General features: G+C 34.4%; 1 long non-coding RNA gene across 1 annotated transcript; it reads left to right on the top strand.

The window, feature by feature from the left end:
- Positions 1-261: 261 nt before the first annotated feature.
- LOC124107601 (uncharacterized) lies at positions 262-4,264 on the top strand. Its single transcript, XR_006856471.2, has 2 exons — positions 262-421; positions 3,949-4,264. It is a non-coding gene; the product is annotated as an uncharacterized LOC124107601 (long non-coding RNA).
- Positions 4,265-5,806: the final 1,542 nt, after the last annotated feature.

The following is a 5,806-nucleotide window of genomic DNA, read 5'->3' as shown; positions in this document are numbered from 1 at the left end:
ACACTGAAGGGCAGTTGGTGGGCTGCAGTAACTGTGGTTCCGACTGCACCTGTATACCTGTGAGCACACCTTTGGCAATGGGCCTTTTTCTCCTCCTCCAGTCAGGCCTGGAATTCATTTCCCCACGTACTGACCCTGAGTGGCTCTATGTGACTCCTTTTGGAATAGTGTGTTTGAGGCATGTCATTGGTCACCTTCCTAGGGCCTGCCAGGGAAGATGGCTTTTCTTAGTTTCTGCCCTTGTCTGTCAGCAGCTGGAGCTCTCTGTGCTATGAAGAATTCCAGAGTGAAAGTTCAAGTGCAGGGAGAGACCCGTCAGCATGGCTGTTCCTGCCTTTCCTTCTGGGATCTGATATTCTAATGAGATGGGCTTCTGAGTCCAGCCCACGTTCCCTGACTGCAATGGCATGAGAGAGCTCAGGTTGGTCCAGCAGGGCTTTGTGTGATCCTCAGGTGAGCACAGGTAGCCCACTTGTGATCCTCAGTTGAGACTACTTGTTTTCTTCAATGCGCTCAATTACATTTCACTTCTCTCAGCTTTTGTTATTCATCTACAAATGTGATAAAGCAAAGATGACCCAAATAGACTACTTAAAATAGAGGAATAAGAGAATTTGCAGAAATATGCATCAGCTCTAGGTTCATACCTGGTATATCATCAACTCTACTTCATTTATTTAGCTTAGGAAAGTTACATGGCCAAGGCCAGCATTAAAGAATGTAAAAGTGGTTCTGCTTAGAATGAAAGAACACTGTAAATTTCCACACAGTGCTGGGACTGGGGTTGTGGCTCAGTAGTAGAGAACTTGCATAGCATTTTTGAGGCACTGGGTTCAGTCCTCAGCACCACGTAAAAATAAATAAATAAAATAAAGATATTGTGTCCATCTACAACTAAAAGATTATTTTTAAAAAAATCCACAAACTGATAAGATAATCGAGTGAGGAATGAAATATTGGTGACAGGAATATTATATGAGCGTTGCCAGTACTTGTCTTATGAAAAATAGACAATTGTTTTAAATTATTAAAATTCATTTTAATACATACACCTTTTAGGTTAAAATACCATTATTAATATTGCATCTATACTTTAAACATGTGCTGTATGTTAAACAATGCATTCATTACCTCAATTAACACAGTAACATTCTGAAAAAGGTTTTACTACTCTTATTTAAGAAAAAAATGAAAAGGATATATAATTAACAATTACGTTTTTAAAATTTTATTCTAAGCTATGTCTGGCTACATTCAAACCTGATGTTTTTCAAAAAAGGATAAACTGGCTAGATGTGGTGGTGCATGTTTGCAATCCTAGCAGCTTGGGAGGCTGAGGCAGGAGGATGGCAAGTTCAAGGCCAGTCTCAGTAATGTAGTAAGGCCCCAAACAACTTAGCAAGACCTGTCTCAAGATAAAAAAAATTAAAAGGGCTGAGTATGTGGCTCATAACTCCTGGGCTCATTCCCCAGTATCTAAACAACCAACCAACCAAAAAACAAAAGAATAAATGGTTATTAAGCCAATTTTACTTAGTTTATTCTTTTTTGAAAATATGTTAGATTCTCTACATCATATTTTCTTTGATCCTATGGTAGTTCAAATATGCAAAATAATGACAGTCATCATTCAGATTCACATTCAACTTTATTGATGACTTTCCGTTTTCACTGCATATGTTGCAGGCGTTTTCATTCTGGGAATGACATTATTTGTAGAGGAAAGAATTACTAACAACTGCAAAGCTATTGAGTATTTCTCATGTGTCCCTCTGGTCTCATTCCTATTTAGATGTGTGTAGGGACTATAGAATCAGAGCTATCTCTACCCCCATTATTTCAGGTACCTGTGGGAAAATAATGGGCTTTGTGCATGTGAATCCCACATGCAATTTTGAAAAATTACTCCCTTGTTCATATTTCTGCAAGACTAAAATGAGATGCCCAAGGTACATGTTCACAGTGTTTAACATCTGGTCAGTTTCTTGTGCTGCCTCTTATTTCAATAAAATACTTGGAATCTTTCCAATTGCAGTCACATCGATTCCCAGAATCCTTGTAAAAGTTTACTTATAAGTGTAGGATTGAAAGATTAAAATGAAATGCAGTATGTAAGCAAAACATTATTACAGTGGTGGCTGGTGGCAAGCATTTGTGGCAACTTAAACTAGTCTGCTGTTCTAATCACAGTGTAGCCATTTATTTAATTTCCCTTTTCCTGTGAGGAAATATACTCCAACCCACTTATTGATGCTTATGCCATGTTAGTCATTATGTTAGGCAATGGAAGAAAAGATGAATAAGAATTGATCCTTGCCCTTGAGGAACTCATAAACAGAGACAGCCACTGTGGAAGCTTTTACAAGGATAACTATGATCAGAGCTATAACAGAGATATAAAAATACTTCTATGAATACCTAAAGAAGCAAGACATGAAGAGATGTAATGAGTTAGGTTTTGAAGCCTGAATAGTATTTTTATATAATACAGAAAATGATCATTCATGAGCAACAAATGGAATTATATTAGGCAAAAATGTTAAGGGGAAAAAATGTGTGGGCACAGGAGCATGGACCAATCCAAGGGACAAGGAGTACTTGCAGGGATGAAGTAGAGATTAATAAATAGGTTTGTAGTGGTGCAGTAATGGGGGGATTAAGCACCTTATTAGTGAATGTGAACTCTTTTACTATATTAATTTTTTTTGATTTGTTCACATACACCTAACAGTTAAAATAATTGAACTATAATCCCAGTTCCAATATATGCATACATATTGATACACTACAGTTAGCCATCATTATTCATGGAGATTGGTTCCAGGATCCCTGTGTATGCCAAAACATGTGGATAATCAAGTCCTTTGTTTATAATGATACAGTACTTAAATTGTCTTATTAAATATGTAGAGAAATGGACTGTGAACTGAAGAAATAATAAACCATTTGAAAGCTATTAATCTGTCAAAATATTTTTCTTGAAATTATTGAGAAACTATAATTAATAGACTTCATTGTTATAACTTTTCTGAATCATTGTAGAATGATCTATAATACAGCAATTCAAAAGACTAGTAAAAGTTCATTTCTATATGTTTGTTTTAAGTGCTGATATGCCTGAAGAAAGAATTCAGAGATATATGGAGCTCTATTAAAAAAAGCATGTCATGGAATACATTTTTTATTACAAAATACCAGTTGTATAAATTGTGCAAATTGTTTTTGCTGACAATTACCAAATTGATGCTTGAAATACTATTGCTGAAAATAATATTAATTAGAAAAGCTACATTATTATATTTTAAGACTTTATTTGAAAACCATTGCAGCTATTTGCTTAGAATATACAACAATTTAATTTTTTAATGTATAGAGATAAGTTATATAAGCAGCATATTTATATTGTTTTGACAAAATGAAAGATAAATCACATGAATATTTCAAACATCCATTTTTGGAATGTTCTTTCAATAACATAAGTTTCCTTTAAAAGGACTTTATAATTTACTCATTAAAATGTTAACAAGTCACTATTTGGAAATTCAGATGGGTATAAGGTTCTCACAGGAAAGAATTATCAGTTTTGATATTTTGATGTTTTAAATTTGTGCTTCAATATCATTATTATCTATGATCTGTGGTCTATTTCCATTAATATCTTTATGTCCTTTTTCTACTTTGTGACATGTTAATTCTTATTAGATAAAATAATCTTAAAGTATAGTCAACAGAACATAAGTAAACACAATGGGTAGCATGTGATGACTGAGAATAAAGTTTATGGAACCACCCACTTTTCCCTTAGGTTATCTTGACATTCACAAACAGAAGGAAGTTATTTGTATGTCATTGTAGACTATTACCAATGAATGGATTAATTAAAAGCAATGCTTTTTTTAGTTTTCCTTAAATAAGATTTCTGGATAATATTCTAATATTTTGTTATAGACTACCTTTGTGCTGTATGAACAAGTGCTATTTGATCCACAAAGCTCAAGATCCCACAATTGAAAATGATTTATAAAGTAAGATCAAAAACATGTGCACTGCAGGATTTACCAAAGCATTGGCATTGTCACTTTCTGAAGAAGCTGCCACTGTTTTGTCAGAAGAAAAGGGACAACTTGTTAATACCTATCTAAATCGTGAGTCCAGAGTTTCTTGCATCCATTATTAAGTGGGCCTAGTCTCTCTTGGATAAATTGGAAAATAATGGGTTATAGGAGAAAGAAAAAAGTACCTTAAGTCAGGGATCATTGATTACCTAGCCGTCAGCAAAAGAGTTAATACAATGAAAGTAGGAGGAAGCACATTCTGTGAAGCTTGGTAACAATAACCATCAGTAATACTACAGAAAAGGAGTTTAGTACCATGAATGCCAGGACTCAATCCTATTTTTAGATATATGTTTTTCAAAGAAAGGCAAAGTACCTGTGTTTGAGTGTGAATCAAAAAGTTAAAATTGTAACTAATTGTTGCAGGCCCAAATGGAAATAGCATAATTCCTAAACATGTCTTTGTGAAGTAAGGGGTCAATTATAGGTGTCGTTTGGCCAGGTAATCCAGAAATATTTGGAGTCTTCCAGTGGATTAAGAAACAAACAAACAAACAAACAAGAAGAATATTTCTTCCTGTCCTTCAGGTGATTATTGTTTAATGGGGCTAAAAACTTGCACACATTGTTACAAATATTGAATGTCTCACCTCTAACTGGTGGGAAAGTGATTTCAGATAAATCTTGAAAAACGAAGTGGTGTGGATCTTAAAAAACAAACAAACAAAAAAAAAAACCTTACACAGTAGACATGAAGGGGGGGAAGTATATGCTTGTTTCACCCATTTAAAAACACAGTGTGTTTAGAAAATGGTGAAATATGTTGTGTGGTTGAAATGTAAGCATGTTTTTATAAATAAGTATGGAAAGATGCTACTAAAATATGGTTTTGTAGGCTAGACTATGGATACCCTTGTATATTCAACTGACACTTAATTATCCTACCTTATTCTATAGCCTTCTTCTAGGAAAAGACCCTGACTTATAACAGGTGATATATGTAATGTTCAACAATACTGCCAGGTGTGGAGGCAATGCCTATAATCCCAGTCTTTCATGAGGCTGAGGCAGGAGGATTGCAAGTTCCAGGTCAGCCTCAGCAATTTAGCAAGGCCCTAAGCAACTCTTTGACTCTAAATAAAAAATAAAAAGACTGGGGATGTGGCTCAGTTGTTAAGTATCCCTGGGTTCAATCCCGGGGAGGGGGGGGGACAAAACAAAACAAACAAACAAAAATAGTGTTCATCAAATGAAAGGTACTGCCTTTAATTAGTATAATGATTTTGATTAACATTCTACTCAGTCATTTAATTGGATTCTATTTTATCTAGTCATGACTATTAGATAAATGGTCTATGAGAATATATAGATTTTGAAACAGCAAAAATTCAGTTATATTGGCTTCCTCAAGCATCACTCCTAGTCTTCTGCCTCTAGGACTTTCTAGGACATTGTATAGCAGCATATTATTGATTATCATCTGTCATTAACAACAGACATCAAAATCAGACAGATTTATTAACATTTTTTTCCTTTTACTTACTACCAGCATTAAAGAACTTATTTTCTTATGCAATTAATCATAATACTGATATTATACTATAGCCTGCTTGGTTATTTCTTCTGTGATTGAAAAGTGATTTTATGACCTAACACACTACTCCACCTTTCTCAGTGGGCCAACTTTGTATAATAATTACATGTCATACTCAGCACCTATTATATTTTGTTATAACTATTAAAGAGTTTTC

Source organism: Marmota monax, unplaced genomic scaffold (assembly GCF_021218885.2).
Source record: "Marmota monax isolate L192 unplaced genomic scaffold, Marmota_monax_Labrador192_F-V1.1 WCK01_AAM20220418_F8-fsc02868, whole genome shotgun sequence".
Lineage (NCBI taxonomy): Eukaryota > Metazoa > Chordata > Mammalia > Rodentia > Sciuridae > Marmota > Marmota monax.
This window is presented reverse-complemented; position numbering and strand designations above follow the sequence as displayed.